This window comes from Chiloscyllium plagiosum, chromosome 14 (genome assembly GCF_004010195.1).
Source record: "Chiloscyllium plagiosum isolate BGI_BamShark_2017 chromosome 14, ASM401019v2, whole genome shotgun sequence".
NCBI lineage: Eukaryota > Metazoa > Chordata > Chondrichthyes > Orectolobiformes > Hemiscylliidae > Chiloscyllium > Chiloscyllium plagiosum.
In genome coordinates, this window is record NC_057723.1 from 57,656,600 (window position 1) to 57,680,659 (window position 24,060).

General features: G+C 39.8%; 1 long non-coding RNA gene across 3 annotated transcripts in view; it reads left to right on the plus strand.

Moving 5' to 3' along the window:
- Nucleotides 1-24,060, plus strand: part of LOC122556751 — a 69,088-nt gene that overhangs the window by 11,863 nt on the left and 33,165 nt on the right. The window contains exons 1-2 of one of the 3 annotated variants that reach the window (XR_006313643.1): nucleotides 4,926-5,033; nucleotides 5,473-5,547. This is a non-coding gene — a long non-coding RNA (uncharacterized LOC122556751). Of the gene's footprint in view, nucleotides 1-4,925; nucleotides 5,159-5,472; nucleotides 5,548-24,060 lie in introns of those variants that run through there. The other 2 variants (XR_006313644.1, XR_006313645.1) reach the window with 2 other exon arrangements.

Here is a 24,060-nt window from a genome sequence, read left to right on the forward strand (position 1 = left end):
CATAGAAAGTGGTTAAGGCATAAACATTGAATATTTATAAGAAGGAATTAGATACAATTTTTTAGGGCTTAGGGGATCAAAGGACAGAAAGCAGGAAAATGATAGTAAGTTAGATGATTAGCCAAGAGGTTCTCAAAAGTAAATGGATTGTGTTGTGAGTGACATTTCCCTTGCAATTAATGCATTGGAGTTATCATACGCAATGAAGATGTAGAGTGAGCACCAATCTTAACACTATCCATAGAACACAAGAAGAAATCTGCCAATTGTTTTCTATGCAGGTTCTGGTGATTAGAACAATCTAACAGAACTGAAATTAAGCTGGAAAGTCAGCACACAAACTCTGACATTTTTGACTGATCCTTCAAGGTATAATGAAAGTGCATTTGTGACTCACCAAATATAAGCAATTAATCCTAAAGTTTTATTGCAAAGACTTGGATGTAGGCATGGAGTCTATCATTATTGTTTTTTCACCATGGGTTAATATAATTTATACTGAAATTGTGTCAAATAGAATTTCCATCATTTGAATAGAGCCAGCAGTTAAATGCTTGCAACTCATTTATGGTTATTTATTTTATGACCCAGAGGTGCATCATAGAATAAACTTGTAAGAATGCCTTAAAAACATAAAGCGGCAATTAGTTAAGGCTACCTGGACTGCATCACTGTGCCTAGTTTCTCATTGTTGCAAGTATTGCTTTACTTTGAAAATTACATCACTACTGAATTTGCACACTTTTCATGGACGTAATTTGCTAAAGCCCAAAAAGGGATCTCCTTTATCGTCACTAGAAACAGGTAGTAGTTGATAAGATCAGACCCAGATGAGCTTGCTCAGCTTATTATGATTCCAGATGAGTACCCGCCCAGATTGTTATGCTCTGGGTAAGCAGGGATGAACTACTCCCTTTCTTAATTCAACTCCTTCATAAGTTGGTCAAAATAGGTTTAAATGGATCCCTTCCTTGTGTATAACTTTTCTCATTCCAAATGTATTTTTGATTTAAATGAGCCAGATTAAGCAGGCTGTTTGTTAATTGGATGATACCAGTAATACTGACATTGATAATGAAGCAATTGATTTTAAGATTTTTGATTCTGCAAATTTGTTGACAGATTTTTGTCCTGGTTTCCTTCTGACATTGAATTCACTGGCTAGCTTCCAGCAAGAGAAAAGTTTTTTTTACCTGCATTGTGAGATTTCCAATGGCTGTCAAGCTGTGTCCATCAAGGAAGACTAGTCCACAGTAGTACATCAGCCCACAAACACACAGACCATGGATTACAGTTGTTCTTTAAAACATTTTTGTATATTTCATGTGGGGTAAAGAAACGTGTCGATAGTTTAGGACAAAATCCGTGGGAGGTGGCTATCTGCTGAGTAAGTAGTTAGACCCTTGTTACTCATTCTTTAAATTTGTCTGTTTGAAGTTTCCCTGATACACTATATGTGTGACAGTTCATGGGTTCTGTTTTGGATCAAACCAAACCACCTCAAAATATATTAAGAAGATAGCCAAGACCCAACTGTTCCTTATTTTAAAAGGCAAATGTAAGGCATTGTGTTCTGGATGCAATTCAATTGGTCGAACTACCAGGCTTGAAACAAAACACACTTCATTCTTACGTTATAAGACAAATTAGAATTACTTATTTCTACTGGAAAACTTATCAGAATAATAGATTATTTAATGACTAAACAACAACCCTTCCAATATAGTAACATTCCATAAACACAGCCCTGGCAAAGGCAAATTCAGTTCAATATATTGTCTTACATACATTTCTCCAGTCCAGGAGGAAAGAACATCAAGAGAAAACTCTAAGATCGAGGGAGAACTGATACATTTTGCTGCAGCAGGGAATGTGTGTAACTTCCACAACCAGCTTCAAGACCCTAGCAACTATTAAAAGCCAAAACTAATATTTTGGTTCTGTGACCCCCATCTCTTCATGCTGCTTGCATTGTTCCAACTTCTAAAAAGTGCCCAAGGTCTCACAAGCTGTTTACTTTATTAGTTAGAAACAGACCACTCTTCACCTTTATCTCAACACCTATTCACCCAGGACAGAATACACCTTTTAAAGTCGTAGTATCATCATAGTTCATATAGGGGTTCTACAGACAGCCATTGAATTAACAACCACAATCATGTTAGTTGAATGTCCTCTTTAAAAAACAGTGTAATTTTTAGTTCAATTTGTCCAAAAGTAATCAAGAGTTATAATCTATCATTATGATATTTTCCCTGCGCAAGAAATGTGATTCATTCTTATTTCATTGTAAAAGGAGAAAACACAGTTAAACATAAACATCAACACAACCACACATTCTTTTTCCTATTGCTAGTCAATGTTATCCTTTCAGTTCTAACTAGATATTTTCAAGTTCTGGACAGTCTGTCTGCAATCACATCTGATTTCCAAGCAATGTGGGTGATGGAAGGATGCATGGTTAAAGGAATAAACTCCAATGGAATAACCTGCCAAGCTGAATTTTAACAATTCTCAAAAAAGCTAACAAGCTGTGGCCAATATAGACTGTGGTTTCTTTCTATATTCCAGGAAAAAAAACTGGATTTGTAATATTACAGGGGTGAATGCTGTGATTAGCTATAGCTCAATTTTACCTTTGGGAATTGAATGAGGTGATGGAACATTTGGTGACAAACGTATTGGCTTTAAAATATTTGTGACAGAGCATATTCTTGTGTAAAAGTTTCCAGCCATTACAATCTAATGCCTTGAAGTTGCTATGTCTGCAGCATTGAGCAATTAATGTCTTCTTGTGGGTCAACAAAGAACACAGACAACTAAATGCTATACAACAAATAGAATTCGTTACTGGTAATTGGAATGCCATGTGCTTCATTCTAGCCCATTTTAAACATTGACTTTAGTCTGTCATAAGTAGCCAAGCATATCCCAAAATACAATGTAGAATACTATTGGAGAGGCCCACTTCGTTATTTGGAACATGCAGTATCATTATTTAAAACATGCAGTGTATAATTTATTCAATTGTACTTTTTTATTCCAACAACCTAAATTATTTATTGTTGTGGTAAGCATAAATCTCAATAACCCAACTGGAGTTAATGCTGCCTGTACGTCAGATCTAGACTACTGTTTATTTCTTGATGCAACTATTACTGGCAGTATATCTGCAATTTATTGAAATTACCACTGCAGTCTTTCACTCAAAACCTTTGAAAACCAAATAAACCAAACATATAATTTTATTGTTACCATGTGCAAAAGTGGAGGAATTAGGTCCTTGGGATTTATTTCCTTAAGATTATAAATTCAGAGTGATGACACATGGTGCAACCTAACTACCGTATAGGCAAAGATGTAACCAGTGATACCATCTGCTGTGATCGGACATGAAGCAGGATGTGACTATGCATAAAAGTCTTGCTAATTTTGGTGGAAAACTGACAGAACTACATCTTTATGGGGCTTCAACATGACCTCATTTATTGTGAATGTCACCATCAGAGTCACAAAGAGTGTTCGATGTCTTACGTCACAGAAGTGACAGAAGACAGTGGTGCTGTCGAAAATGTAGATATTGTGAACGTGAATGGCAGGGTTCAGAGGGCAATGGGAGTGATTATCTACAAAGCAGTCTAAGCTAAGGGCACCGTTACCTGATTCAGGATTATGGCCCTACTGGTGCTGACGGCAAGGTGGTGGTGGCTGGAAAGATCAGAGGTTCTCACTCCAGGTCAAAGCCACTCCCACTCCCAGACCTATTCCTCACAACACCAAAGCAGCTCCCCTCTCAACATTTGACCCACCCCCGTTGGTGCACAAGTACCTTGCCTCTATCATTCCTCTGTTCAGCGGGCATGCACTGAAAGTGTCATGTGTTTGACACATGCGCAGTCAATGTTTGCAGCCTGTTCCACCATGGTCAGCTGAGGTCACTGGCTGTATGAGTGTATATGTAGCAAACAAATTATGTTGTGTATAATCACTCAATTTTTTTTAACTTATTATTGTTTATGTTATAAGGCTTCTAGACAATTAGATAAAAATGCAGTTTAAATATCAGTTTTAGAGTAACAATTTTACGGTTCTTTGTATATTTACATTTCATTGTATTTTTATATTACTAGCTGGATTAAAAATGCATTATATGGTAAATATCTCCATATCCAGTGTTACTTTTGATAGTACTTATGAGTTAATTAAACTGCATTTATAAGCTAATTACACCAGGAACAACTTCTTGTCCTTGAAATGTTAATGTATGCAAGGCTGCCAGCTGGAAGAAAAGACCAGACTCATTACTTTTGATTGATGAAACATCAAAGGAGGTTCACGCTAGTCGAATTTACAGTGTGCATGTTGTAGGCCTTGACCAGGTGTCACAAACAAGAAACCAGAAAATATGGTTGTTACACTTTAGCTACTTGAGGCATGATGTATACTCTTCATGATTGAGAAAACAACAATTGCTCTTCAAAGAAGTCTATCTCCACCTCAGAGGGGAATATATTTGAACAGCACCCAGAGGAATTTTTAATTCCCTGCTTTCGCTACCTGTTTGTAGTAGAGATAATCTGGAAAGGCAATATTGGCAATTTCTTGACTCCAGTTCTATTCTGTTTAATGATTCTGGAAATGCCTGCAAAATATTTACACTCTGGTTTAAAAATGGTTTGAACAGTGTCTAAAACACCTAGTATTCTAATTGTTTCGAAATAAATGTAATGACTAGTTTGAACTCAAAGTCAAAAATTTGGACAATTCCTGTCTTTGAGCGCTTACAGAACAGCGTAATGTATAATCCCTATAGCCTTTGGTCTGTAATTCTGCAGAAAATTTTAATCCTTAGATCTGTTGAGTATTAACTGTTTATATATATAGGGGTGCTAGGTTCAGTTCATTGGAGACCAAGGGCTGCTTGTTGAGCTTTGTGAACATTATCACAAAGTTACCATATATGGACACTAAATGTTTGGTTCTCTCAACAGGTCTAATACCTGGGACTGGCATTTGAAGGAAGACTGCTTTAAGTAAGTCAGGGCATTGTGTTTTAAGATGACTGCAGAAGCCACCTGAACTGCAAGCTGTCCATGTTCTACAGAGGATTACAAAATGAACCCTGAACAAAATTGCTATGAAACCAAAATGCATTAAGGTAGCTGAAACTGCCAATAACTAATCAGACAATTTGTCTGCAGGAATGTAGATTTTTATTTACTATGAAAGTCAGCATTTTAGCTTTACCTCTCCACCTTATAATTTATTCTGCTTTGTTGTGTACATGATGGGATTTGGGACACGTTTTTAGTAAGTTTCTACTTTGCTTGTGTGAGTGTATAATAAAACAACTTTTTGTTTTAGTTCAGGAGAACTGTCCAGTTTATAGTTTTATACCTATTTACATATACGTTGTGTTGAGAAAACTTATTTGTAAAGAAAATTTTCAAACTCTGTGATAATTAACTTCAGGAGCAAGAAGACGTCTCTCGACCTCATCCTAACAACATAATAGTAATATGCTGTCAGAAATCCTGAGACATGACAGTAAGTATAATGTAAGGAAAAGTCATTTTATATCTATGTCTACTTAAATACCTAATTCAAGTGAGTACAATAAATTATCACCAGACATCAAGGTGAAATTCCTCCTGTTGGCACATTTTACAGGAAGTTTCACACAAATTGGGAAGCCATTTTTTCATTCATGTTACGTTTTCAGTAAGATTATCAGCAAGAAGAATTTTATCTCTGAGTGGATAATGATGCTAGTGAGTCTACCCTAATATTTTAATAATAAACAAGTCAAAAGTGCAAGAGCATCTGCGAATCAGGATTTCTTGCTTGAACTCTGCTCTGCATCCAAGCCAGCCAGTATGATAGTATAACATTTCACTAAAGCAAATGTGAGGACTGCAGATGTTGGAAATCAGATCTAGATTAGAGTGGTGCTGGAAAAACACAGCAGGTCAGGCAGCATCCAAGGAGCAGGAAAATTGACGTTTTGGACAAAAGCCCTTTTTTTACATTAAATTACTTACAATGTGGAAACAGGCCCTTTGCCCAACAAGTCCACACTGACCCTTCGAAGATCTATTCCCCTACATTTATCCCTTCAGCTAACACTATGGGCAATTTAGCATGGCCAATTCACCTAACCTGCACATCTTTGGACTGTGGGAGGAAATCAGAGCACCGGAGGAAACCCACGCAGACACGGGAGAATGTGCAAACTCCACACAGTTGCCCGAGGCGGGAATTGAAACCGGGACTCTGGCGCTGTGAGGCAGCAGTGCTAACCACTGTGCCACTGTGCCACCCCTCAGGAATGAAGGCAGGGAACCTCCATGGTGGAGAGATAAATGGGGGGGGGGTGGGGCCGGAGAGAAGGTTGAAAGTCCTTGAATGGATTCTTGTCATCCTGTATCTGCTATTCTATGTGTATCCAGCTGGCTTCCTGCCCCTTTTCTCAGGACAGACAGTGACTGGGGACTCCAGCCAAATTATAATCACAATGCAATCACAAAGCTTTGTGCATGGTTTTAATAAATTACCGCAAGCCAACATTATTGTTGATTCTGCAAAATGAAGGCAATAGGCACTTCCTCAAACCACTAATCACTACTCCCCTCTCCACAATCTCCAGCTTCTTTAGATGTTCAGTTTGAAGACTGTGAATATCGGCCAAAATATTCAAAAGCTGATTTAGGATATTCAGGTGCCTAAGTTTCATGCACTAACGTGACATATAATTGTGCTTCATAGTTACAAGAACAGCTATTTAAACATGTTATTCTACATACTTTAAAAATGAATTTCTTTCACAATAGGTTTCAATTAAGTGTTTTCCTTTGCTTCTATGCAGGGGCCAACATGGTTCCTAGACAAGTTGATGAGGGTCAAGCAGTGGAATTGGTGTATGTGGACTTCAGCAAGGCATTTGATAAGGTTCCCCATGGTAGGCTCATTCAGAAGGTCAGGAGGAATGGGATACAGGGGAACTTAGCTGTCTGGATACAGAATTGGCTGGCCAACAGAAGACGGCGAGTGGTGGTGGAAGGAAAGTATTCTGCCTGGAAGTCAGTGGTGAGTGGTGTTCCACAGGGCTCTGTTCTTGGGCCTCTACTCTTTGTAATTTTTATTAATGACTTGGATGAGGAGGTTGGTTAGCAAGTTTGCAGACGACACAAAGGTTAGAGGTGTCATTGACAGTTTAGAGGACTGCTGTAGGCTGCAGCGTGACATTGACAGGATGTAGAGATGGGCTGAGAGGTGGCAAATGGATTCAACCTGGATAAATGTGAAGTGATGCATTTTGGAAGGTCGAACTTGAAAGCTGAGTACTGGATTAAAGACAGGATTCTTGGCAGTGTAGAGGAACAGCAGGATCTTGGTGGGCAGGTACATAGATCCCTTAAAATTGCCACCCAAGTGGACAGGGTTGTTAAGAAAGCATATGGTGTTTTGGCTTTCAATAACGGGGCATTGTGTTTCAGAGCTGTGAGATCTTGTTGCAGCTCTATAAAACTTTGGTTAGACTGTACTTGGAATACTGTGTCCAGTTCTGGTCGACCTATTATAGGAAAGATGTGGATGGGTTCAGAGGAGGTTTACCAGTATGCTGCCTGGAATGGAGGGCTTATCTTACGAAGAGAGGTTGACTGAGCTTGGACGTTTTTCATTGGAAAAAAGAAGAGAGGGGACCTAATTGAGGTGTACAAGATAATGAGAGACATAGATAAAGTTGATAGCCAGAGACTTTTTCCCAGGGCAGAAATTGTTAACACGAGGGGGGTCATAGTTTTAAGCAGTTTGGCAGAAAGTATAGAGGGGATGTCAAGGCGGGTTCTTTACGCAGAGAGTTGTGAGAGCATGGAATGCGTTGCCAGCAGCAGTTGTGGAAGCAAGGTCATTGGGGATATTTAAGAACATGCATATGGTCACAAAAAATTTGAGGGTTCGTACATTAGGTTTACCTTACATGAGGATCAATGGTCGGCACAACATGATGGGCTGAAGGGCCTGTTCTGTGCTGTACAGTTCTATGTTCTATGTTCCTTTCAATTACATGGTAGCACAGAACTTAAATGTTACTAAAAACAGACATTGCATCAAAGCTTTACATCTTGCACTCATCAGGACTAAGACATAGGAAAACTGACATAGAAAAGAAGCAACATGAGAAGAGGGTGCTGATTTTTTGGATAGTAGTTGGTACAGAATTGCAGTAGGAACTGCTAGTTGCCTTAGTGAACTGATTAAATTTAACCAGGCAAATAGAGTCTGATCTTTCAGAATATGTTATACACATGAGCAAGGATCAGTTGGCTCCAAACATTTCCCCTGTGAAAAGGGTGTAATGTGTGGGCATACTCTTTTTACCTACAAAGATCAGGGCTGTGTGTGTGAATGTAATAGCTTCTAGCGCATGCACATGATTCTGACTACTAATCTTAAACTGGTTTCTGATTTAGGATGTAGGTTTGCTCGCTGAGCTGTAGGTTTGATATCCATCTGAGCAGGGCAGCGTTAGATGTCCGGTACGTGGCCACTGCCATCCGACACCTTAAAACGCCGGTGCTCGCACCTGACGTAGTGCACCAGTTGGAGGATGGGGTGTATGTTTGCTCGCTGAGCTGTAGGTTTCATATCCAGACGTTTCATTACCTGGCTAGGTAACATCATCAGTGGCGACCTCCAAGTGAAGCGAAGTTATTGTCTCCTGCTTTCTATTTATATGTTTGTCCTGGATGGGGTTCCTGGGGTTTGTGGTGATGTCATTTCCTGTTCATTTTCTGAGGGGTTGATAGATGGTATCTAGATCTATGTGTTTGTTTATGGCATTGTGGTTGGAGTGCCTGGCGTCTAGGAATTCTCTGGCATGTCTTTGCTTAGCCTGTCCCAATATCGATGTGTTGTCCCAGTTGAAATGGTGTTTTTTTTTTCATCTGTGTGTAGGGCTACGAGGGAGAGAGGGTCATGTCTTTTTGTGGCTAGCTGGTGTTCGTGTATCTGATTATGTATCAAATATTGACAATAGCTGAATTCCATCTAATGTTGGACACTATTATGTCAGTTTTGCAAGCACAGGCTGGTTAATCATGATAGTTAACCATGGTGCCCGCTGCAGATAGTCAAAAAATCCTGTTTTTTGATGTAGTCCACTAGTGATGAGCCCCTATATACTGCCATTACATTAGTATTAAAACTCATATGCCATATCTCTCATTGTTGTAGTGGGCAGTTTGTCTTCTTTCTCTTGATGGCACCATCCCGTTAGTGGGGAATACCACCCAGATTTATTGCACATTAGCAATGTGAGACTACTCAATATAGACAAAAGACAATAGACAATAGGTGCAGGAGTAGGCCATTCTGCCCTTCAAGCCAGCACCACCATTCATTATGATCATGGCTGATCATCCTCATCCTCATGCTCATCGTTTCATTTGTTAATTGCAGTTTGAGACATTTTATTCTTCCAGGGTAATCTGAGGTAGACTGCACACTATTCAGATTTCAGGGCTAAAAACGGGGGCCTTAGCCACTACAATTTGTAATTTTTTGCGATATATGACTAGTGATGATTTGATCGAACTTGCTATTATTACGCAGAGTGGTTTTGATGTACCCTACTTCAACATCATGTTTACACAATAACCAGGTGGCTACAGATCTCTTCTAAGTAGCCAGGATTATGGTACTCATTAATATATCTATATACAGGACCTAAAGGCTCTTTGAGAATTTACTTCTAAAATCACTGTAAGTTCATTAACTAATTTTTTACAACCGGAGATAGAAGGCAGAATGTTTTTGATCCTTTGAAGTAGTTAGTTTTCTAACTTTTCTAAATAAATATCAAATGCAGTTACATATAAATTTTCTATTTCTAAAGCAGCCATGACAGTTAATAATACAACACCAATATTGAAATGGCTGGATAGTAAAAGCTTTTTTAGGTATGTGCAAGGCAAAAAAATGGTTAGGACAAAAATTGGGCCCTTGAAGACAGAAACAGGGGAATATATTTCTAGGAACAAACAAATGGCAGAGGAATTAAATGGGTACTTCAGATCTGTGTTCACTTGGGAAGACACAAGCAATCTCCCTGAGGTAACAGTGGCTGAAGGACCTGAACTTTATATTTGCCAGGATTTGGTGTTGGAGAAGCTGTTAGGTCTGAAGATTGATAAGTCTCCGGGGCCTGATGGTCTGCATCCCAGGGTACTGAAGGAGGTGGCTCGGGAAATCGTGGATGCGATGGTGATTATTTTCCAGAGTTCAATAGATTCAGGGTCGATAAATGGCTCCATTTCAGAATGGCAGATACCAGTGGGGTACCGCAGGGATCCGTGCTGGGACCACAGCTTTTTACAATATATATTAGTGATATAGAAGATGGTATCAGCAATAACATTAGCAAATTTGCTGATGATACAAAGCTGGGTGGCAGGGTGAAATGTGATGAGGATGTTAGGAGATTACAGGGTGACCTGGACAAGTTAGGTGAGTGGGCAGATGCATGGCAGATGCAGTTTATGTGGATAAATGTATGGTTATCCACTTTGGTAGCAAGAACAGGAAGGCAGACTACTACTTCAATGGAATCAATTTATGTAAAGGGGCAGTACAGAGAGATCTGGGTGTTCTTGTACACCAGTCAATGAAGGCAAGCATGCAGGTTCAGCAGGTAGTGAAGAAGGCTAATAGCTTGCTGGCCTTCATAACAAGAGGAATTGAGTATGGAAGCAAAGAGGTGTTTCTGCCGCTGTACAGGGCCCTGGTGAGACCACAATTGGAGTACTGTGTGCAGTTCTGGTCTCCAAATTTGAGGAAAGACATTCTGGCTATTGAGGGAGTGCAGCGTAGGTTCACGAGGTCAATTCCTGGAATGGCAGGATTACCTTATACTGAAAGACTGAAGCGACTGGGCTTGTATACCCTTGAGTTTCGAAGATTGAGAGGGGATCTGATTGAGACGTATAAGATTATGAAAGGATTGGACACTCTGGCAGCAGGAAACATGTTTCCGCTGATGGGTGAGTGCTGAACCAGAGGACACAGCTTAAAAATATGGGGTAGACCATTTAGGACAGAGCTCAGGAGAGACTTCTTCGCCCAGAGAGTGGTGGCTGTGTGGAATGCTCTGCCCCAGAGGGCAGTGGAGGCCCACTCTCTGGATTCATTTAAGAAGGAGTTGGATAGAGCTCTCAAAGATAGTGGAATCAAGGGTTATGGAGATAAGGCAGGAACAGGATACTGATTAGGAATAATCAACCATGGCTATATTGAATGGCGCTGCAGGCTCGAAGGGCTGAATGGCCTACTCCTGCACCTATTGTCTATTGTCTATTGTCTATTGGAGCCTTAATGTTTAGAACGAAAAGCAGAAAATACAGAAAAAGTACTCAGTAGTACAAGCAACAGAAAAGGAGAAGAGTTAACTTTCTTGTATTGCTCTTTGTCATGTCAGCATTTTCTTGTTTTGTTTCAAATGTTCAGCATCTGTAACATTTTACTTTTTACCTTGCTGTTTGAAAATTAATAAATGGTTAACATTTTTCATCTGAAGTTAACTGGAGGTGTTAACCTGCAAAGCCAGGTGTGAATTTCAAACTGAAATAGTATAGTTGTCTAAACATTACATTGCATTAAAGAAGTAGGTTTTAAGGAGTGACTTAAAATAAGAGAAAAAACATTAGGGTTTAGACAGGGAATCCCAAAAATTAGGGCCTAGGGGTGGGGAAACTTTTTATCCTGGAAGGCCACATTTTATTTAACCGAGATCCTATTAGGCTGCATGCTGAGAACTTAACATGTACAACAAAATGTCACATTTTTGGCAACATATTTACTAATTTTAATTAAAGTCTGCTATTATATGAGGACTTTAAACAAAATAAAAATTCAGCAAAGCATTTATTTGTTTGGCAAAGTTGACAATAGAACTAATAATAAGTGAATAACTTAGACAACAAACCATTTAATGACCTTTTTGTGATTGCTTATTGTGACATTGGAATCGGATATTCGATTCCAACATCGTTGACCATAGCTTTTACTGGTTCTCCTGGTGAATATCCATCATCTGAGATCTCGTGTGTTTTAATTTGCGTCACATATGAAAATGTTGATTCACAACAGTAGCTTGAAAGAGGTAGTTGTTTGTCCTTCTCAACCTGATCTGAATCTAACAATCCTCCAAATTCAACAATGCATTCTTTTATGGTTTTGCATCCCTAAATGGCTTCCCTCTTCTTCCAAGAATGTAGGTTACTTTTTATGTTGCTTCAGTGTCTTGTCCTGACAATATTTTAAATACTTGCTAATGCTGCTGCTTTTGATTTTTCATTTTCTTAAGTACAGACTTTTAGGATTCTCCTTCACTTGAGCATATTTATGGTCCTTATGAATTGCATAAGGCCGATATGCATTGTATTTCTTCATTGTTGCAAACATAGCATCACAGAGCAAACAAGTCATTTTACCCTTCAAAGCAAGTACCTAATACTATAATTCCCATTCTTCATTGAATACTCTTCCTTTAATGTTCTTTTAGTTTTTGACATGACTGGGTTACCAGTAAAAAATTTTTAAAATGGTACACCTTTAACAAGGTGGATTTAGTATTTGCGGACAAATAGGCCACAAGTAATACCCCAAAGGATGCATGCAGTTTAAGTTCGTAGGTTCCCCACCCTGGCCTAGGCATTTCCAGGCACGTCAACAATGCTAAGATGAAAGAATTAGGGCCAGAATGGAAGGAATACGGTTTTATCAGAGAGTTGGTGGACTGGTAAATTTTAAAGTCAGGAGTAAGATGGGTGATGGGGTGGGAGAGTTTGAATGTGAAGCTAAGTATTTAAACTTTAAGGTATTGGTGGTTCATCAAATATTATAGGTTAGTAAAAACAAGGGAGATTGGTGAATAGAACCTGATATAGACTATGGGTAGCAGAGTTTTGAATAAACTCAAGGCTATGAAAGGTAGCAGGTGGGAGGCCAGCTAGATGTGTATTGGAATAGTTGACTCTGCAGTTAACAAATGCATGAATGAGGGTTTCAGCAGTAACTGGATTTAAGTGGGTTGCAGCCAAATCTGGAATTATGCAGTGACCTTCAGGAGGGAGAGGACATATGGATAGGAATTCAGTTCAGGGTGAAATTGGATGCTAAAGTTGTGATCAATCAGCTTCAGCCGAGGACAGTGGTGAGAGAGAGGGTAAGAAGGAGGGATTGTATAGTACCAGCAGAGGGGAAGCTACAATATTTTCATCTTACAGCAAGTTCAGCTATGTAACTGACTCTGTAGTGTAATCTTTTGATACGACTTTAAACAAAAATTAGGCTGTCATTGTAAGTACTTGGAAATTCTTAGTTAAACATGTCATATTTCTGATGTTGATCTGTGCGAAGAACCACTGTATTAACTTGAGAGGAATCATCAGCCCCTCCAATTATTTTGTTGTGTTATTTCAACAATTTATCATTAAATTGAATAAGTTATCCCTTATTTGTGTACATATTTAAAGTCACTGCATACTGTCATTCTTCAGTTACATCAAACTCAACCAAGTAACTTAATCCACTTTTTTTCCTTTTTGTGATTCAGATTATTAATTTGCCAAGAATAATAGACAGAGGAATTTCTCTGCTACTCCATGCAACCATGGGAGAATGGTATACTGTATCTGTAAATAATAATTGTCAATCAATGTAAAAGACCTCATTAAGGGGTCTTGTCCTGCAGTGATAGTGCTCTTACCTGTGAGCCAGCTTGGTTCAGATCCCATATACCCTGGATGTGTATCATAACTTATCTGAAGAGATTTATTAAAATAGTTACAAGACGCAGGTCATAGTAATGCAGCACTGGGGTCACCAAGAAAGCAATGACAAGTATTTTTTCTTATCTTCAGATACTTTTGGGAATTCACACTTAATCTGACTGATGTTGAAAAACATAACAAATTGATTGCAAATTAATGTAGCAGGATAGAAGAAAGTGAAAACAAACCTTTAAGAGAAAGGCAAAATTTTAGATACATTAAAGGGTCATACAACGTGGTTATTCACACAGACTGACAAAAACTGGAAAATGTGTTTCAGAGGGCTTGATGCTGGGAACCACTGAAATCCAAAGTAAAATTTCAAAATTGACAGACGACACCAAACAGGTGCGTTAATTAATAGAGAGGATTGAATGAGTAAAAATGCAGAAACAAATTTGCAGGAGGGTGCATAATTTTAAAATTAACCAAGCTATAGATAAATTCAAGCTCATTCATTTCAGCAGGAAGAGTAAGAAAATTATGTGATCTTGAATTTAATTTTTAAATGGGAGAGAGGAGCAGAGGAATTTGAAGGCACAGACAAAAAAGTTATAAAAAGTAGTAATGCAAGTTAATAGGGCCATTGTTTAAAAATGCCAGGAGAGGAATTATGTTAAACACACCAAATTTTGGATGGATCGCACTTGGAGCACTGTGAACATTTCTGATCTAAGTATTAAGGCTCAGTATTTTGTCCTTTTGTTGGGTGGACAGAACTGTAGCTGCTCACACTTCTCATTTTTGGTCTTGGATGGAAGGGCATTGGATTGGGAGTCTGATTGGGAGATTAGAAGGGGTTGCCAGTCTCCGAAACAGGCTGGGCAGAAACTCTGCCTGTGTTCAAAGTTTAAAATTAAAGTTTAAAGTCTGAATCATCCTGCCTGAACTCACCTTCATACTCTCAATGCCCAAATCAATACCACCTAATTCCTGTACTCATCACCATGCTTCCCACTTCCTCCATTGTAACCTATGTCCCTGTATCCAGCCCATGATCCCTCAAGCACTCCATGCCAACCTATGTCCATTACCCATCCACAATAGCCACACAATGGGAGGATCTGATGGCCAGGCCAAGCTTAGGATGTGCAGTGGCCAGTACAACCTGAGCTTTATTTAAGAAACTCCAACTGGACGCACTACTTAAATATAGTGGCTACACGAGCAGGTCAGAAACTAGGAATACTGTGGTCAGTAACTCACTTCCTGACTCCCCAAAATCCGTCCATCACCTGCAAAGCACAAGTCAAGAGTGTGATGGAATATCCCCATTTGCCTGGATGGGTGCAGCTCCAACAAAACTCAAGAAACTTGACTCCATTTGATTGGAACCACTTCCATCAACTTCAACATTTACTTCTTCACCACTGGCACACAGTGGCAGCAGTGTGTAACATCTACAGGATGTGTGGCAGTAACTCACCAAGGATCTGTCAACATCACCTCTACTTCCAGAAGGACAATGGCAGCTGGTATATGGAAACACCACCACTTACAGTTTCCCTCCTGACTTGGAGCAGTGTCACTATATTAACAGTGTTACTGGGTTAAGGTCTTGGACTTCCCTCCCTAACAGGCTTGATGTACCTACACCCAAATGACTGCAATGATGAAAGAAGGCAGCACACTGTCATATTCTCCAGGACAATTAAGCTTGGGCAGCAAATATTAGCCTAGCTGGTAATACCTACTTCCAATGAACATATTTTTTAAAAAGTCTTTGTGCAGTTTTTACACCTGAGCTTGCCTTTTCAAATCCCAAATGGTGAATCCTACTTCCACTAAAGTCCAAATTACCTTCCTTATGGATGTTAAAATGCAAACAGGCATCTTGGCTTTCCAAAGGGTACACTGGCTATTTAAAACTAATGCACTGAGAGTAGACCTGCTCTGACTTGGCCTCATCTTCATTCTCTCAGTTCCATTTACCGAAGCCTCAAACATTGATTTTAATTGAAATAGCTGATCATTTAAATGGCCAGTTGCTTCTTGAAACATGCTTGAACAACAACACACCCCTATTCTGTGCCTGTGAAAATGAGAGAAGTTAGAGCATTTTCACCACAATAGAAATATTATTTGTTCTGGTCAGAATCTAAGCCTAAAAACTGAGCTAAAGACATTAGAGAAGGTGAAAGTAAAAGATACACTGGAATGATATTTGAACTGAAAGATCCTATTTATAATCTGGAAATCTTTGCTGTAGAAAAGAAAATATGGGGCGTGACCTGATTCAGCTCTTTAAAATTAGGAAATGGGTTGATAGATTAAAAAGAGTGTTCTATACGTAGGGAGACCGGATTTAGTAGCCGTAAATAATATATAATAGACAGAAATAAATCCCAAAGTGAACTTAGAGCAAGTTTCATTCTGCACAGAATAGTTAAAATGTGCACATGGAGTAGTTGATGTAATGAGTATGGATGAATTTAAAGGAAGATATACAAATTCATGATGGTAAAAGGAAGGTGTGTTAGTGGTGTTAGATGAAAAAAATTAGTGATTTATGTGGAGAATGAACGCTATTATGAAATATGTCAGCCAAATAGTCAATAAATACCTTGTACTGATATGTAGTAAGATGCAAGATAGGGAAAGGACAGTATAAAGAAAGTAATAATGAAAAATAGTAACAAATCTATTCAAAATAAAGGAAAATTACACTAACTATTCAGGATTGGTTGTAGTCCTCCAAATTTAAGCTTGGAAACATTGCAGCTTCCTTTCTATTGTTATTGAAGTGTGGATTCACACTACAGATTCAGTCACTGTGGTAATGTTTCAGCTTCACACATGACACTATACTTGCATCTTGTAAATTGAGTGTCAAGGCTCGAAAGAGACTCTGAAAAGACAACATGAACTCTTGTGAAACCAAACTCAGGCAGCATTTACACAGTGACTGCATTGTTGGTGTGAAACAAAACTATTTTGAATGCACTGTTACCATATTAAGTCAACATTTAGAATCATAGAGTCATACAACATGGAAACAAACCCTTCGGTCCAACTCATCCATGCTGACCAAATTTCCCAAATGAAACTAATCCCATTTTCTTTCATTTGACTCATATCCCTTTAAGTCTTTTCCCTATTCATGTACCTGTCCCAATGTCTTTTAAATGTTGTAACTCATCTCTACCACTTCCTCTGACAGTTCATTCCATGTACACACCACCCTCTGTGTGAAAATGTTGCTCCTCAGGTCCCTTTTAAATGTTCCCCCTCTCGCCTTATAAACTTATACCTTCTAGTTTTGAACTTCCCTATCCTAGCGAAAAGACTTTTGTTATTCACCTTGTCTATTATCCTTATGATCACCATTTGTTTTCTTGAAAAGCCTTGCAATCTCCAAATTTACATTTGAGTATTTTTCAAGGATAACCTTCGAAAGCAGAGCTCGTGTATAAAAGCTATTCAAATCAAAAATCAGATTCATGTTATTGGTTAATGGCATGCTATTTAATTTAGCAATTTTTTAGATTATTTAGTCATCGTTTCTGGTTTAGACAATCCCATTAACAAAGAAATACTGCTGCAATTGTCAGGAGCACAATGACAACATATGAATAGACAGGGGATTGGGTGTGATGTTTCAGATGTTTGGGTGTGTCATTAGACATGTTTCCTTAATGTTTCCTTAATGCGTCCTTGAATTCTGAGGAAGGTTCACCAGACTCAAACGATAACTCTGATCTTCCTTCACAGATGCTGCTAGACTCGCTGAGCTTTTCCAGCAACTTCTGTTTTTGCTTCTTAATGACCAGTATCTGTTTTGAAGCAAACTGCTTCAGGAAGAGATGGTAAACAGAGAGATTTACTACCCCCACCCAGAAGTCAACTCAGAAGTGGAAAACCTTAAATCAGGTTGCATGGGAGGGTGTGCAATACCTATTGCCTTTCTGCCTCTGCTCAAACTATATCACCAGCAGGGGAAGTGCTGGCTGGTTCATGCACTCTTAGGCCAACAGAGACCTCTATATGGCCAATAAATGATGTTTAGTTAGCAGACGTTAAAAAGTTTTATATAATATTATTAGGAAGTCTATTTTTCAGAATTCATCTTCAATTGCAAATAAACTATTACAGCTGAGAGAGTGATTGAAGTAATATGAATGCTGGACATTTCAGTCATTGACACAAAGTACTATACTGTACTGTGCTACGTAGAAGGTACTACTTGGTTGCGGAGACAATCCCAATTCTGTATTCCCCAATAACCACCAACATATTCTTTCTAGCCAACTCTACTGTTAGCAATAGGGAGAAGATAATGGATAATTTCTGCTCCCTAGCCCAAGGGACTCTGGCAGTCACAATATTGGAATTCTCCCTGAGGGAGAACCTAACTTCTAAGGATCATTCCTAAAATCTTCTTGATGTTGATAGTTCACTGAAGGGCATGAAGATCCATAGTGGGTGCTTGGGGAAACATGCCTTGTCATTGGGTCATGTGCAGCTATGGAATATGTGTGCAATCTATAAGGTGGCATGGGTTGGTCTGAATAGACATGTGAGTATATAGAAGGGCGAGGGGTGAGTGCTCGGGATGTTCCATGGTTTATTGTTATTAAACTTCAGACTCATCTGTGCCTGACTGCAGTGTGAGGGTCACCTTCCCCGATGCCAGTTTTGGAATTTCCAGCTTGCAGACTTCAGCTGCCTCCACTTTACCATGGATGTGCAATCCCTTTACACATCCATCACCAACCAGGACGGTCTCAGGAGTCTCTGCGTCTTCCTGGAACAAAGGCCTGAACCATCCCCACCCACCACACCCTCCTCTGCCAGGCCGAGCTCGTTTTCACCCTCAACAACTTCTCTTTTAACACCTCTCAGTTTATTCAGGTCAAAGGGGTGGCCATGGGTGTCAAATGGGCCCCAATTATTAGATTAGATTAGATTACTTACAGTGTGGAAACAGGCCCTTCGGCCCAACAAGTCCACACCGACCCGCCGAAGCGTAACCCACCCATTCCCGTACATTTACCCCTTTACCTAACACTACAGGCAATTTAGCATGGCCAATTCACCTGACCTGCACATCTTTGGACTGTGGGAGGAAACCGGAGCACCCGGAGAAAACCCACGCAGACACGGGGAGAATGTGCAAACTCCACACAGTCAGTCGCCTGAGTCGGGAATTGAACCCGGGTCTCTGGCGCTGTGAGGCAGCAGTGCTAACCACTGTGCCACCGTGCCTGCCTCTTCATGGGGTATGTGGAACATGCTTTGTTCCAGTCCTATTCTGGCCTCCATCCACAACTCTGGTGCCGCTTCCCTCTCCCGTCCAGAATTAGAAAGGTTCATCGATTTCGCTTCCAGTTTCCATCCCACCCTCACTTTCAACTGGTCCATCTCTGACTCCACCCTTTCCTTCCTTGACATCTCTGTTTCCATTTCTGTGGATAAACTGGCTACTAATATCCACTTTAAACCCACTGACTCCCACAGCTACATCCTCACATCCTGCTTCTTGTAAAGACTCCATTCCATTCTCCCAGTTCCTCTGTCTCCATATGTTCCGATGAGGCCACCTTTGAGAAAGGAACCTCCAAAATGTCCACCTTCTTCCTCAACTAAGGATTCCTCAGCACTGTTGTCAACAGGACCCTCAACCAGGTCTGATCCATCTCTCACACTTCTGCCCTCAACCCCCACTTCCCTCCTGCAACAGCGATAGAATATCCCGTGGTTGTCCTTACTTACCATCCACCAGCATCCACATCCAGAAGATCATTAGCTATGATTTCTGCTACCTCCAGCGAAATGCCACCACCATACACATATTCCCCTGTCCTCCCTTGTCCCCCTTCCACAGGGACCATTCCCTCAGGGACACCCTGATTCCACTCTTCCTTAATTCCCATTACCCCCTCTCACGACTACATTCCCCCCTCCCCCTCACCCCAGCACCTTCCCCTGCTACCGCTGAAGGTGTAACACGTGCCTATTTACCTCCTCCCTTCTCAGTATTCAAGGGCCCAAACATACCTTCTCGGTGAAGCAGCACTTTACCTGCACTTCACAAAATCTAGTCTATTGCATTTGCTGCTTGCAATGTGGTCTCCTCTACTTTGGAGAAACTAAGTGTTGACTGGGTGACTGTGTTCTGATCGCAAAATAGACCCTGAGCTTCCAATTGCCTGCCACTTTAACACACCACCCTGTACCCCGGCCAACATCTCCGTCTCAGGCTTGCTGCAGTATTCTATTGAAGCCCAGCGCAAGCTGAAAGAACAACACCTCATTTTCCACTTGAGAATCCTGCAGCCCTCTGGACTCAATATCGAGATCAATAATTTTAGGGTCTGAACACTCCCATGTCCTAGCTTCCAATCCCACACACCTTGTTATCAAATAGTCTGCCATTACACATTACTTATTTTTAGCTACTCACAGTCTCCATTAACAGCCAATCACCCAGCTAACTAGATCGTTACCTAATCTTCTGTCTATCCATCTGTTCTTCTGTCTTTGGGCTTTATCCCCACCTATGGTTTACTCCTTTCACCCTCCCTGCACTGTATCTTCTGCATATAAACCAACATTTTCCTAGCTGCCACCAGACTCGAAACATTAACTCTAATTTCTCTTCACAGATGCTGTCAGACCTGCTGAGTTTTTCCAGCTACTTCTGTTTTTGTTTCTGATTTACAGCATCTGCAGTGTTTAGTTTATATTTTCAAGGTTTGGTTTTCATAGAAATTCATGGAATCCCTACAGTGTGGAAACAGGCCATTTTGGCCCAACAAGTCCACACAGACACTCCAAAGAGTAACCCACCCAGACCCATTCCCCTACATTTACCCCTGACTGATGCACTTAACCTACACACCCCTGAACACTATGGGCAATTTAGCATGGCCAATTCACCTAGCCTACATATCTATGGATTATGGGAGGAAACCAGAGCACCCAGAAGAAACCCACGCAGTCACGGGGAGAATGTGTAAACCCCACATAGACAGTCGCACAAAGCTGGAATCGAACCTATGTCCCTGGCGCTGTGAGCCACTGTGCTGCCCTTACTTTTTGCTGAGCTGAAGATTCTCCTTTCTCTTACCCAGGAGCAAACATCAAGGCTGGAGTCTGAATTCATGCTTTGGATAAATTGTCAAACAATAACAAATGTAATCTTTGTTTGTGTGGTGTTCATCCAAGGAGGAGGTCCCAGCTCATAGCTACACAAGCGAGAATCTTTCAGAAGGCTTGCTGTTTTCATCTCAGATGGTACCTGACATTGGTAACCACCTTAAAACATCATATCAGTGTCCATCTTTTAAAGGAAAGACAATGAAAATAAATCTATAAATTCAGTTCACATTTGAAGTTATGAATGCCAAATTAATTCAATGAACTCAAACATGTTTGAGACACTTGGGTCTTGTATTACAAGACTACAATTCTGCTCTGGCCAAGCACACTTATTTTTGCTTTGTAGCAATTTATTACTTAAACCTTATATTGGAGCTGATATCTGAGCTTGTTATCTTGTTATTATTGCTGAAAATGTGTTGCTGGAAAAGCGCAGCAGGTCAGGCAGCATCCAAAGAACAGGAGAATCGACGTTTCGGGCATAAGCCCTTCTTCAGGAATAAGCCCTCCTGAAGAAGGGCTTATGCCCGAAACGTAGATTCTCCTGTTCTTTGGATGCTGCCTAACCTGCTGCGCTTTTCCAGCAACATATTTTCAGCTCTGATCTCCAGCATCTGCAGTCCTCACTTTCTCCTATCTTGTTATTTTTAACATTCCACAGGAATCAACACAAGGTTTGGAGTTCTTCAGATCAGTTTATAAAGTGAAGTGGGCTCAGTGGGTGATATTATCCCCATCAGTAATGTGTGAAAGTAGCATTGAAGTAATGGAAGATGGATGTTTATTTGCAGATTAGCAAACAGAGGATATGTGTGGGCTGGTGAATTCCCTAAAGCAGGAGAGCAGATTATTTAGCATGGACATGTAAGTAGAATATGAAAAACATTTGTCAAACTTCAAACATTTAAGAGGTATTCATTAATGTCATCTCTTCAAAGCAACAGATTTTCCATAGAAATAAAACAATGAAGCCTTCTGGCCATTGGAATGAACATAAGAAAGGTTTTCTACACAAACTGTATTAACAACTTAAGAAAATTCCTTTTTCATTTATAGTTGTAGGAGCAGTGGACATATAGGAAATAATAATGGATTTTTTTTTCCTTTCAAGATCAAATAATGGCCTGAATGTTCTGAGGAGTGACAATTACAGTTGGCTGGTACAGTTCTGTTTTGTTCTCTGTTCGGATTGAGCTCTGCATTTTTAACTGGCAAATCTGACCCTGCGTCGTTCACAAGCATACCTGAAATTACACCCTTGCTGTTCTCCACAGTGGTGTTAGCTTCCCAATTCTTTTTATTTTGGGAATAGGTATTCCCAGTGCTCAACTTTCCCTGGAACACTACTATCATCAAATGAATATTCAGCATTGGCTAAATATCCCTGTGGTTCTTCCAGTAAGTGAGGCTTCACCGTCCCATTCAACCAGCCTGTCTGGGAATTCCTCTGGTCCTCCTGTAACATTTACCATTAGGATACTGGTTAACCCTATCTCTGGCTCTGACTTCTTACTTTTTTTTCTCCTTCCCTGGTCTCTTTTTGCCTTCTTTTATGACTATTGGCTTTATTTTTGTTCTTCCAGATGTGAAATTTTTGGCCTGACTTCAGCCCTGTTTAAATTGATTGACTGTTCTTGGGCAAACTCAAATATGATAAGCTTCATTGACCCTTGTACAACTTCTGAACCTCTTTCTGTTTTGGCTTTCCTGCTTCTTGCTGCTGGATTTCTTCAGCCTCCCCAACCTGTTTGAACTGTTTGAGGGGTATATCCATATGCTCATTCTTTTTAAGATTTTACGAGTGGGAACAGCTTCTCCCTTTTATTCTCTTGAGCCTGCTAGGGATTTTGAAAATCTCTATCACTTCTCCTCCCAGTTTTCTTCTCTCCAAGAACTTCTTCAATCTATCCTCATAGCTGAATGCTCTCATCCCTGGAACCATTCTTGTAAATCCCTTCTGCACTCCAATGCATTCACATCTTTCCTATAATATGGTGCTGACAACTGTATACAACATTCCACCTGAGGTCTAACAAGTGTCTTATAAAAGTTCAACACCTCAGTGAAGGAATGGTGACATATTTTCCAGTCAGGATGGCTTGACACTCAGGGGGAAAGTTGCAGATGGTGCTGCTTCCATGCTTTTGGTGCTCCTTTCCCTCTAAGTGGAAGACGTCACAGCTTTGTAAGGTTCTGCCTACAGAGCATAGATGGCTTAATCATCTAAATAATGACAATTTTAATGTAGAATATATATGATTCAGCAGGATTGTAAAGATTAAAACTGGCAACTTGAAGCATGCTGGATAAATAATTCTGACATAACTACTGAAATCAGCAATAAGAAAATGGACCCACATTTAACAAAGGCACATATTAAACCAAAACTGCCATAAATTATGACTCATACAAACTATGTTTGATTATAACTGTAGAAACTAAGTAAAGGAACTATGTGATAAATCTTCACCACTTAAAACTCATTTTCCAATTCTCTAACTACCCAGGCAAAGAGCACAAAGGCAGTGATAATGTAACTGTAAATATCAAAGTTTATAATCTGTAAGTCAGTACTGAGCCTGACTATCTTTTATTCCCAATACATCTGTTCTGCAGTTTTCCTTTTTTAAAATAAGAATTATTGAAAGCTATCTGTTTGCAAATCATTGGGATAAATTGCCATTTTTTTCAAATACACTGAAGCACAATCTATGATGATCAGTCATTAGTTCTCCACTTAAAACCAGACAAGATAAATCTTTCTTCATATTTTTTCTGAACTATATTGATTGTTTGACACACTGAAAGGTAACAGTTTGCTTCTGTCAAAATATCCAAATGGGACATTGCAGCTGACAGTGCCTGGAAACTGTAAGATAGTATAGCTATTTGATGATACTGAAATGAGGATGACCTGAGCTCACACAGATTCAGAAATGGAGGTTAATTAGAAGGAGCTTCTGCCTATTTCTCTTAAAGTATGTGCTTAATTTGATGCTCTGTTGATTTGGTTTTTCCATTACACATTATATGGTGGTCACAGAATGATTATATTAGTCCAAACTATCAAGTTGAAGGAACTGGTTGAGGACAGCAGTTTATGCATTAATACGTTCTGTTTAAATGT